The following is a 13,144-nucleotide window of genomic DNA, read 5'->3' as shown; positions in this document are numbered from 1 at the left end:
AGTAATAGGATGGAGTTGGAAAAGTAGATTGAAGCCAAATCAAGGAAGGTCTTGAATGCCTGCCTAGCAAGTATGGTGGATGAAGAAAATCAGTAGTCATGAAGTGTTTGAAACACGGAAATGAACTAGCACATCAAAATGGCAACTAGAGAGAAAGGAATCAAAACCAGGGATTTTTGAGAAGGTAGAATTGAGAAGATTTGAATGTGAAGGACAAGGGAGGGTGAGGGGTAACTGGAAGGGCAGTGCTATTCAAAGCAAGAGCAAACAGGATGATGGAGGTCTTCTGGGGACAAGATGCTGTATTAATTTGTGGATGTTCTGCATTTGAGGTACTGGTGGGCATCCAGAAATGAGGGCCTATAGCATGGCACAAAGGATAGCAGGAGAGATTTTGGAATCATCCTCATGCCAATAATATTTGAAGGCATGAAGTTGGCTACTTCATCCACGGACAAGAGAAAGTCTGTGGGCAAAGCATCTCAGAATTCCTTCCTCTAGGAAGGGGAGGACAGGAGAAAGACAGTGAAAGAGAAAGGACATACAGCCAGAAGTGACAAAACCCAGACTTCAGTTCCATATTATACTATCGCTACTGCTACCAGGGTGATTTTTCCAGAACCCAAATATAATCACACCCTTCCCCTGCGTATAAGACATTTTAACTTAATCTTTCTAAAGATGGGGTCTGTAAAAAACATGCATCAGAATTAACTGAGGGGTTGTTTTAATTTTACAGATTTATTTATTTATTCATGAGAGACAGCGAGAGAGAAAGAGGCAGAGACATAGGTAGAGGGAGAAGCAGGCTCCCCATAGGGAGCCCCATGGGGGACTGGATCCAGGATCTCAGGATCACACCCTGAGCCAAAGGCAGATGCTCAACTGCTGAACCACCCAGGCGTCTCTGAGGGGTTGTTTTAAAAGGCAGACTTCTAGGCCCACCATAGAGATTATATTTTCTTGAGGAATTGTTAGTTTTAAAGTGGATTAAAAAAAGGAAACGTCAGAGAGAAGACTGAGGAGGAGGAGAGAAATGAGAGTGCAGTGTCAACAGACTGGTTTCTCAAAGTGAGGTCTGGCTTTATCAGGATCACCTGAAGGATGCCAGTTTCTGAGACCCACCCACACTATGAAATCATGTCTTGAGGTGGGGCCTAGGATGCATGCATTTTTTTGTATATTTTTTATTGGAGTTTGATTTGCCAACATATAGTTTAACATTCAGTGGTCATCCCATCAAGTGCGCCCCTCAGTGCTTGTCACTGAGTCACCCTATCCCCCCACTCAATTCCCCTTCCACTACTTCCTGTTCGTTTCCCAGAGTTAGTGGTCTCTCAGGATGCATGCATTTCAAATGGTGGTACCAGGGCCTGAGACCCCAGGGCCCCTCTAGCAGCCTCAAAATCAGGAGCAGAGGACTCTGTACTGGGAAGGAATGAGCAGGATATAGGTGCAATCCGTGGTCTGAGAGCATGGGTTGGAAAGGGAACCAAGGTCCACATCAGGTTGCTGGGAGAGGTCACGGTACAAACTGAGGGGATACCCCCCAAAATCAGAGTTGAGGATGAAAAACCCAGGAGAAACAACCAAGGCATTTTTCATCCCATGGCCATATCATACAGGTTATTGGCCATCCTGTGGTTGTTGCTCTGAGATCTCAAAAACACATTGCCCAGCAACCATAATAAGGTTTCATATAACTTCAAGATTCTCTGATTATTAAAACTTGAGGTTTCCACTGATAATAATGCTCTTTCTTTTGTTCACAGCATATAATGGCAAAGTGTTAAAAGGGCAATATGGGGTGCTGGTTATCATTCTAAGTTAAGCAAGTATAAACTAAACCTAAGAATATGCATTTAAATTAAAGTAGAGAGTCAGCGTCTAGGATAAGGCCTATAGAGAAAGGAAGCCCAAGTGCCAGGGGGAGCATCAGGACAGGCACCTGTAGAAAGAAATACATAAATACAGAATTTTGTTTTTTTAACATGTTCAGTATCACCCAAGCATCTCCTGATTACAAAGCCCCCTGTGACATTTCCTTCAAAACCCAAACAAGTACACGGAGGATGGTGTTTCAGTAAATTTCAGTGTCCTGGGGCCTGTGGAATTGTTGGCAACACAGCAACAGGATGTGGGGGAGCCAGAAGATTAGGTGGAGAGACCAAGAAAACAACAGGAGTGTTAGCAACTCTCCCAGATGCTGCTGGATAGGAAATGTCACGGCCAGTCCCACCTGGCTGGCTGGCTTGCTTTTTTTTTTTTTTTTTTTTTTTTTTTACATATAAAGGTTCCATCTTGCTACATCTCCAAAGCATTAAGCAGTCAAGAGGGGCCAAGTCCCTCCCACCAAGAGAAGTAGTGACTGTGATCCATGGCAACGGCAGCAGAGCAATTGCAAGAGCATGTTCCTTCCATGGCTCAGGAAGTGTGTTGAAGGCAGGGGTTCAATAAACAACCCTCACAACAGGGAATGGAAAAGTTTTCCTGGATTCCTGCTGTTCCCTCATCCTGCTATCCTCGTCAGTGCCCAACATTGGCTTCATAAATCAAGGGTGGAGAACTTGTTCTTGTTACCCTTGACCTACAGGAGAAAAAAAAATTCAAAGTCCCATAAATAAAAAGTAATCTTTTTCTTCCCCAAGGGAAACAAATGTGGCATTTTCTCTTCATCTGGTGTTTAAAATGAAAAGGTTGAATGATGCTTGCCTATGACCTTTTTTCTAAACCTCATTCTAGGTAATAGCCATTTAATGGAAGGTGGGAAAAGGAGGAAGGAGGAAACAGAGAAGATGGTACTAGAACAAGGATTGGGTGAGAAAGACAGAAGATGGATATTTGCGTGGTAAGAAAGGCATGAGGCAAGAAAGATGGGGATGGACACCCACTGGGGATGATGGTGGGAGGATTCTTGGAGTGTCTTGTGGTGGATACTGGCCTTTGAAAAGTTGATGAGCATTTTGGCAGTTTAAAAATATCTAGTAAACCTAAACTCTCTTTTTCTGCATTATGAGATCACATTTCTGCCTTTATTTTCAAATTCCAATATTGAGTTTAAAAAGAAGGCTTTATTTTCTCACAGGATCTGTAAGGATTTGCATGTGTGAAAAAGAATGTGCTGGCTGTTTCTTTTGGAATCTTGGAGGTGTTTTAAATTTCCTAGCCAGGCCTCCAAAGCCTTGTTAGGGTGAAAAGAAATTGCCTAGTTAACTTATTAGCCACCCCTCACCTTTTTTTTTCTATTTGTATTTCTTTATTTGCTTTTTTTTGTTTTGTTTTGTTTTCTTTTCCAGTTGGATACTCATGGAGAAACGTGATACAGTGATGAACTAAAAGGCCCCGTAATTACATTGAAGATTAAGTCGGCATTTTTCAAGCCTGGATTCCACGAATTGCAAATCTTCATTCTGGTAAGACTTCGCCAGGTTGGATGATGTTTATGGAACACCCAATAGTCCAGAGACAGGTAAGCATCTCCTTGGTACCACATTTGCCATTTAGGTCATTGCCCTATTAGTGCCACCTGTCAGCAGAGCATATGTTCAGCTCTCCCCAGGATTACAGGATTGAAAAGCAAATTAAAAAGATGTAATGTAATCAAATGTTGCTCCTTCTCTTTTCTTTGTTTTCCAAAAAACCAACAAAAAATAACAAGATGGCTATTACCTTTAGAAGATAAATATAAAAATATGAACGTGAATTGTAAGATACAAGATCCATTGGTAAATATTAGACTATTTCTTCAGTCCCTAATATTGCATTAATTCTACCCTGGTTTCCCTAACTTTGAAAGCTAAGTAACAGCCTCCTTAAACTCACGTTGGTCTTAAACTCAGGACAGATTCCAAGCCCTACCACGATTAATCCAAACTCGAGGTGTTCCTATTTACACAGAGAAACAATCTTGCCTGCTTGCAAAACATGAAAATCTGGTAAATGCCTACTTTGTCCTTCTTAGGGTGCCATTCCTGAAATTGCCAGCTTACTCTAGTCTTTCCATGAGTCTACTGTGTACTCATTTAAGGCCCTCTGATATCATGCTGTTATAATAGTCCCTGCGAATTCCACTCAATATCCGAAGAGTTACAGGAATTTTGAGAGAAATTGGTTACTAATCTGGACTACATGAAAATTTTAAGACTTGTCTCTGTTAGAAGAGCTTATCCTTTCTATTTTGTCTTTCAGGCTTTTGGAATTACTTGAACACACAGAAATATTTCAAACCACAGTTTCTAGTGAATATCTTCACAATGGACCCACACAATTCTGCCTATAGAAACTTGACCCACTGGTTGGGTGGAATTAAGCGGAAGCTTGGATTTAATATTTGTCTTGCAGTTTTTGCTCATTAATTTATCTTTCAGTCCTCTACCTTTATTCTTCTGCTCATTAACAATACACGTTACTATGACACCTTTGTGGACCCATCTAAGGGGTTAGAAGAAATGTTGACGGTAATCCATCTTTGGATTCTCTCAGTGATATTTGATGAATCTGTGCCAGCAGGAGCTCTTCCTCAGTTCTAATGTCAATTTCTACTCAGAAGAGAGTCAATAATAAAAAAAAAGAAGAAGAGAGTCAATATTTGCAGAGAAAAAATATTTTGTTTAGCCTAAAATTTAACGTAAGCATCATAAATGTCTGTATTTGAAATCAAATTTTCAAATCAAAACTCAAAGGGGAACTCCTCTCTGATCTCCTAACCCAAAGCCATCCTACCCAACCTCATTTCCTTCTTCAACTGAGAATGGGACTTCAAATGAGTGTGTAAGAATACATACCTCAATGAGAGAATCATTTGCTGCCTCCTTGAATCTCCATCTTTGTGAAGAAGCAATAAGGAACAGCCCCTTTGCAATGCACTGTTGTTGTTAATAGACATATTGCTGCCTATATTCCCATGAATTTTTGAGTTCCAAGTCTTTGAGATGGAATCTGAATGTTTTGTATTTGTGTTTGCTCTTTAATCGACCTGGAAGGTCTTATACCAAGGTTGTGATCATTGTTTCTATTGAATCTTTGCAAAGCCTAGTAGAAGGACTAGGAGGGAGGAGATAAGAAGAGACAAGGTGGAACAGGAGAAGGAATCTGTATCTCTTCTCAATCTACCTATCTGAAAATCTTAAAAAAAATGGTTAGTGGTCACTTCTTTTTGTGTACAGAATTTACTGATGTTCAGCTTTTGTGTATGTGTTTTGTTTTAATTTTTGTCTTTAAATTTCTGGAAAAAACCCTACTATAATGAAAACTGGTGTTATTTGGCACTATTAACTACAGAGTTGAGAGCAGGGGGTAGGAGTTCCTATTGGCAAATTGAATTTAAATAAAAATTTAAAAGAAGATAAAATAATACATTAATATTATAAAAATAAAATAAGATTTGTTTTAAGAAAGAGATGAGAACCTGCATATAGTGAATGCAGGCTGTGTACCAGCCACTCTACCAGCCGCTTTTTACCAGACAACTTTACTGAGACACAATTGACACACAAGAAACCGTTCCTAATTAAAGCGTGCATTTTGATAAGCTTTAGCATGTGTACATGCCCATGAAACCATCAACACAATCGAGATAATATTCCCTATTAGTCACTGCCCCAAGTTTCTCCGTGTGCCTTTCTAATCCCTCCCGCCTGCCCATCCCTTCCCCTCCTGTTCTAGGCAATTACTCCTCTGCTTTCTGTCTTCATCAATTAGTTTGTATTTTTGAGAATTTTCTAGGAATGGAATCATGCAGTAAGTACTTGCATTTGTCTGGCTTCTTTCACTCAGCATAATTATTTTGGAATTATCTAACTTGGTGCCTACATCACCACCTTATTCCTTTTCACTGCTGAGAGTTTGGCTACCACACTTTAATCCACTGGTGGCCATTTGAATAGTTTCCCCATCTTGGCTGTATAAATGGAGCTGCTATGAAAATTCCCATACAGGTCTTTATGTGGAAATATGCTTTCACTTATCTTGAGGGAACTATCTAAGAGTAGAGTGGATGGAATTCTATGATAAGTTTGAGTTTGACTTTTTAATAAATGCAAAACAGGGGCATCTCGGTGGCTCAGTGGTTGAGCATCTGGCTTCAGCTTAGGCTGTGATGCCAAGGTCCTGGGATCAAGTTCTGCATTGAGCTCCCCGTGGGGAGCCTCTTTCTCCCTCTGCCTATGTCTCTGCCTCTCTCTGTATGTCTTCTATGAATATTTTTTTTAAATGTCAAAACATCTTCCAAAGTGGTGGCACATTTAAAATTCCACCAGCGTATGTAAGAGTTCCAGTTCTCTCACATCCTCACCAACAGTTGATATGGCACTTAGGGTGATTTGCATTTGCATTTGCCTCACAACCAGTGAGATTGGTCATATTTTCATGTGTTTATTTGCTATGTGTATATTTTCTCTGGTGAACTAACTGTTCAAAGATTTTGCCATTTTTATTGGGTCTTTGGTTTCACTATTTTGTTCTGAGTCTTCTTTTCCATATTCCTCTTATTCTGTGTTTCCTGCCATTCTCTGCCTTACCTTCATTCCTTTAAGTGTTAGAAAACAAGATCTAGGCTCAGCTTTTTAAAAATTTTTCGATATGCATTACCTTGCAAATCATTCTGGATTCTGGATTTGAGTCTTTCATTTGACTACAAGTCCTTCATATGGTTTGCAAAGATTTTCTCCTAGTCTATGGCTTGCCTTTTCATTCTCTTCACATTGTCTTTCCAAAGCAGAAGTTTTTATGTTTGGTGAAGTCCAATTTCCCAATATTTTTATGGGGTATGTTTTGGGGATTGTATCCAAGAAATCTTTGACTATTTAAAGTTGTTTTTTAACCTTATTTGGCAATAATTTTAAGCATACATAAATGTTGAAAAATATAGTGTAAAGTGGGGCACCTGGGTGGCTCACTTGGTTACAGTGTGCCTTCAGCTCAGGTTTGATCTCAGGGTCCTGGGATTGAGTCCTGCATCGAGTCCCACATCAGGCTCCCTGGTCAGCAGGGAGTCTGCTTCTCCCTCTGCCTCTGCCTTCTGCTCCTCCTGCTTGTGCTCTCTCGCTCTCTCCCTCTCTGTCAAAAAAGTAAATAAAATCTTTAAAAAGAAGATAGTGTAAAGTGTATGTGTATAACAACCTTTACTTGGCTTCATTCCTATTGACATTTTACCTTATTTGCTTAATCATTTACCTCTCTCTCTCTCTCTCTCGCCACCTTGTCCCCTCTTTTCCTGAGCCACTTGAAGATCAGTTACATATATCATGTTTCTTTAGCCCTAAATATGTCAGTGCATGCTTCGATAGGGAATTATCAACTTCATAAACTTACACTGATATATCAGATGTACTACTTTTATCTAATCTACCATCCATATAACCACACTGAACTTTTTCCAGTTTATCTAACAACATCCTTTATAGCATCTCCCTCCATCTAGTATAGAATTTAGTCTAAGATCAGGTATTGCATTTAGTTGTCATGTTTCTTTAACCTCCTTTATCTGGAACGTTCCACAAGGCTTCTTCATTTTTTTTTTTGACACTGACATGTTCAATGTTCCTTTTCTGGGGGTTTGCCTGATTAATGATTATCTTCAGGCTATGAATTCTAGGCTGGAATACTACATAAGCATCGTGATTTCCTTGGGGGCATCGTATGGAAGGTAGACAATGATTTTTCCATGATTAGTGATGTAAATGTTGATCACCTGGCCAAATGGTTGTCCAATCTCATTACTGTATAATTACTATTCTCCCCTTGCAACTAATAAGCAGTCTGTAGGAAGACAATTTAATTCCATGCAAATATCCTGCTCCTCACCAAAATTTCCACCTAGATATAATATCCACTGATTTTCCTTTTATCCAGTCTTTATTGTGATGCTTACATATTACTGACTTTTGAACTCCAGCGCCTCCTCCACATTTACCAGTCAGCATGCAGCATTCAACTGTTGGCAAGAGCTTTGCTTCCTCCCTAGTTCTTTATTATTGATATGACCTCATGATTTTCCAATTTCCCCACAATAGTTTATAATTATTAATTATCTTGAGGTTCAAATCATCCCAGATTTGGCCAATGGGAGCTCCTTCAAGCTAACACCTGTGTCTTTATGACAGTAACTCCCCCACCCCACCCACCAGCTTATATTTTGAGCAATTCATTGCTTTCTGACATGGCAAGATGTCCCAGGCACATCTTGTACCTTCCCTGTTCTCCGCCCTGAAATCAGACATTTCTCCATGTTTCCCTAGTGCTTTTAGGTGGACCAAGGAAATGATGTTATACACCAAGATTGTGGTTCAGATTTTTAAAAATTTCCAGTATTTATTTATTTATTTATTTATTTATTTATTTATTTATTTATTTTTAAAACAAAAAATTTAAAGATTTACTTTATTCATTTGAGAGAGAAGGAGAATACGAGTAGGTCCGGAGGGTCAGAGAATCTTAAACAGGCTCCACATCCAGCACAGAGCCGAACATGGGGCTCAATCTCACGACCCTGAGATCATGACCTGAGCTGAAACCAGGAGTCAGATGCTCAACTGATTGAGCCACCTTTGGGCACCTCCAGTATTTGTTATCTTACAAATCATTAGTTTCTAGATGCTCAGTCTAAAACATCTGTTTAGAGAGTTACTGCCTAAGATGATTGTATAGTTTCTACCACAACTATATTTTTAACACGCGTTTTCTAAAATAATGCCATTAATCTCAATTGATGACAATATGATCTACACACAGAATCTGAAAAAGCAGAGCTACAGGGGCCGTCTGTGACTAGCTACTCCATCACTTTATTTGATAGCTGCAGAAACTAAAGCTCGGACAAGCTAAGAGTGTCACCTAACATCATAAAATCAGCCAGTAGTAGATAACATCTAATTTCTGTCCAGTATTATTTTCTTTTTAAAAAAATTTTATTACTTTTTAAATTTTAATTCCGGTATAGTTAACATACAGTGTTATATTAGTTTCAGGTGTACAATATAGTGATTTAGCAATTAATACCTTACTCAATGTTCATCATGATAAATGTTCTCTTAATCCCCATCACCTCTTTCCTCCATCCCTTCACCTCCCCTCTGGGAACTATCAGTTTGTTCTCTATAGTTGAGTCTGTCCCTTCATTTTTCTCTCTCTCTTTCTCTCCCTCTCTCTTTTTCTTTTGCTCACTTGTTTTGTTTCTTAAATTCCACATATCAAATCATATGGCATTTGTCTTTCTCTGACTGACTTATTTAGCATTATAGTCTAGCTCCATCTATGTAGTTGCAAATGGCAAATTTTCATTCTTTTTAATGGCTGAATAATACTCCATTGTGTGTGTGGAGGCATGTGTATAAATATATATATACATATGTATATCACCTCTTCTTTATCCATTCATTTTTCAATAGACACTTGAGCTGCTTCCATAATTTGGCTATTGTAAATAATGCTGCAATAAGCATTCTCCAGGGCTATTTTCATAATCTGGTACTATTTGCTACATTTTCCTTCACACACACACACACACACACATACACACACACACACACCATAATATAATACTTTTTAAATCAAAATACTTAAATAAAGAAAATCACTGTGAATTCTAAAGTTCCTCAAAGACTGTAAGCATAGTCTTAGCATAGCTACACACTTTGGTTCTAGTCTGAGTATAAGCTATCCAAGGGCTCAGCACTGAGCATAATTTCTTTAATAACTTCATTAATGAAAAAAACCTTCATTAATGATTTTAAAGAGAAGGGCAGCTATCCATCAGCTTTGAAGCCTTGAGAAAACATAAATCTAGAGCCATTATTTTAATTAGCTAAGCTCCCAGTAGCCTGTCAACTGCTTTTGCTTCCATTTACCCAAGAAAGTTATAGAAACTCAGGCAGTTTAACCAACTTGTCCAAGATTAACATGTGAAGAGATAATTAATAGCATTCAATATGAGACCAAGTGCCCCTAAATCCATATCTTAGTCTTTAAATCCAGCTGTTCCCTCTGCTACACGAGGGTGGGACACTCAGGCCGTCCCCTGAATTGCCTGCATATATTAGCTGGGGAGAAACAGCAGACCTGGAAAAATGAAGACCTGCCACAAGTCACTGCCTTTGGCTGACACATATGTTTGAGGCTGGCAGAGAGCCTAAAACAGAGGAGTTATGAAGGGCTGCCACAGAAGCTTGTGGAATGAGACGTGCAAGCCTGTGCAGTCTCCTTGGTTAGAGGGGTTTAGGATAAGTTACATAACTCTCTGGAGTTGCTCAAGTGAATTTACCTGGAATGAGTCTACACAGCAGCTCTTCTAAACTTCAGATCTCAGAGCTTTTGGAGGATGGTGGGCAGGATGGTGTTAAGGAAGTTGCCTAGAGTTCTATGCACAGTAATTGTTGTCTGGAGACTGTGAATGAACAATACATCTCTTGCATATGTATACGCCTGTTCTTCAAATATATTGAGATGTGATTGAGACGACAGTTGTTATTGAATTTATAGGGTTTTTTTTGTCATTGTGCATTTTCTCATTTAACAAATAGCCAAAGTTCAAAATGTTATTATGGAGAGTGACAACTTTTCTTATGCTCACACTCCAAAAGGTCACTGTCCTCTGGACTATATATAATTGCCAACATTTCCTTATGCAAAAGAATATTCTCTCACTCAGAAATGCATTTTGGAATACTTTTCCAGAATCCACTCCCACTCCTGAAATAGCAAATAAATTGTTCAGGGATCTTCAGGTTCAAAAAGACAGAAGACATCAGAGAGAGTTCTGAAAAGTATAATGGCATGATTAAATAAGAGATGGATTACAGAGACTTCTTACAAAGAAAATGGAAGTGGACATGAGTTTGAATAAGTGCTGGCAGGGGGATAAACAGGGAGGGGCTGAGAGTTCCATGATTACCTAGGAGATGTAAGTGCCAAGAATACAGAAATATTACTTTGCTGCATACAGGCTAGAAGTAGCCTATCTGGGATTAAAGTAGGGAAAAGCCAGAAATTTGCATTTCCCACAGGTACTTCCTATTTCATAGCGATCACAACACAATGAAATTCGGAACAGAAAAGCAAAGAAATAAATCCATTGTGCATTCAATATTTGTAAAGGGGAGCCATGAAAAAACTGTGGATGACAAGGAAAAGGCTGAACAGAAAAGTTTGTAGAGGTTAATAACTTACAGGATGTCTGAAGACTATTTTCAAACAACTTATTGGAAGCTCAGAGTAAATGTATGCCAGAATTCAGAATTCTCACATGCTTGGAAAGAAAGCCCAGTATGGCTTGATGGGTTGCGAGAGACTGCCAGTAGTTTTTATTCTTTTAATTGTGGTTAAAAAGGTGGGGGTGCATAACATAACATTGATCACTTAACCATTTTTAAGTGTATAGTTCCATAGTGTTAAGTATATTCACATAGTTGTGAAAAAAAAACCTCCAGAACGTTCTCCTCTTGCATATCTGAAACTTTGTATCCATTAAACACTAACACCCCTTTTCCGCTTCCTCATAACCCCTGGCAACCACCATTCTACTTTCTGTTTCTATTAATTTGGCTACTTTAAATGCTTTATATAAATAAAATTACAGTTTTTATCTTTTGTGACTAATTTTATTTTGCATAAATTCCTCAAAGTTCATCCATAGTATAGTATGTGACAGGATTTCCTTCCTTTTTAAGGCTGCATACCATTCCATTGTATATGCCACATTTTGTTTATCCATTCATACATGGATGAGCATTAGGGGTGATTCCACCTCTTAGGTATTGTGTATGAGCCTGTCAATGTTTTTTACTTGTATTTTTTGTCTGGAGCTTAATCCATCTATATAAACACATATGATCTTTGCTATTCTTTCTGAACTCAAGGGGTAGAGGATTAATTGTTCAAAACTGGTCCTTTCCCCTTTTAAGTAAACAATTGATACACAGACACACACACACACACAAACACACACACGAGATCCCACCACTAACAGCCAAAAGAAACAAACAAGCAAAAACAACCTGAATATTTGACTGTTTTATCACCAAACAGCAGGAGACCTAGTGGGTACTTGTTAAACTATGGGGGTCTTAATGTTATGCTTTGCTTTGAAAAGAGAGGGGAATTTATGCCCAAACAGCACAGGTATTATTTACTTACTTATTTTTTAGTTAAAAATATCATAGATTTTTAAAAAATGAATTATCTGTAACTTCCTTATCTATTACATAACTCTTTTCAAAAGAGTGGGATAATATATTCTAGATAGAATTCAGGTCATTTTAGCGATTACTTTCTTCTAGAAACAATGGTTGCCAAGCCTGGTCAAGCATAAGAATCTCCCAAAGACCTTAAAAATCTGGATTGTTGGGATCCCTGGGTGGTGCAGTGGTTTGGCGCCTGCCTTTGGCCCAGGGCGCGATCCTGGAGACCCGGGATCGAATCCCACGTCAGGCTCCTGGTGCATGGAGCCTGCTTCTCCCTCTGCCTATGTCTCTGCCTCTCTCTCTCTCTCTGTGTGACTATCATAAATAAATAAAAAAATTAAAAAAAATCTGGATTGTTGATTCCCATCCCTAGCTGCTAAATCAAAAGCTCCAGGGTGAAAAAGCACCACTTCTGTTTGATCCACAGGCTCTGACTAGAATGGATCATGTACATCATCAAACCCTCTTTTGTTATCTTGAGGTCTAAAGCCTTTCCAAGGAGCCTTCATCCTCTTTTTTATCAGCCATAGATGTGACTTTTATTTCACTGTGGTGCTACTGCATTTCTGGGGTTTCTATGCTGTTGGCACTCTCAATCTGGGCTCCCCCTTCTGTGCCCACTGCCTAATGCTCTTCACAGCCATCTTTGACTTGTCCTGTTCCTACCCTCAGTGCAATGTCTCCTGTTCCCTTCTCTGGAGTAAAGCTTCTGTGATCTTCAAGGTAGCAATTAGAGAAACTGTCTTTGAGATGTGCCAGTATGCCCCCAAGTGCCTCTCTGCCCCCAAGTGACATGTTCCTTTGCCAAGGCTTCCAATGACCATGCCTTTTACCTTTACTCTTTTTCTTTCTCAAAACCAGCACCACTTTTGTTGCTTCATCTGGAAAATAGATCATATAATAGTTAAGGGAGGGAGGGAGAAAAAGATTTAATATCTTTCTCATTATGTTTTAAGTCATTAAATCCC

At 39.0% G+C, this 13,144-nt stretch overlaps 1 long non-coding RNA gene across 1 annotated transcript; it reads left to right on the top strand.

The window, feature by feature from the left end:
• Window positions 1-2,329: 2,329 nt before the first annotated feature.
• Window positions 2,330-7,040, top strand: LOC112649436 (uncharacterized). The gene is made up of 4 exons (XR_003129576.3): window positions 2,330-2,627; window positions 2,743-2,848; window positions 3,297-3,469; window positions 4,189-7,040. It is a non-coding gene; the product is annotated as an uncharacterized LOC112649436 (long non-coding RNA).
• Window positions 7,041-13,144: the final 6,104 nt, after the last annotated feature.

Source organism: Canis lupus, chromosome X, assembly GCF_003254725.2.
Source record: "Canis lupus dingo isolate Sandy chromosome X, ASM325472v2, whole genome shotgun sequence".
NCBI lineage: Eukaryota > Metazoa > Chordata > Mammalia > Carnivora > Canidae > Canis > Canis lupus.
This window is presented reverse-complemented; position numbering and strand designations above follow the sequence as displayed.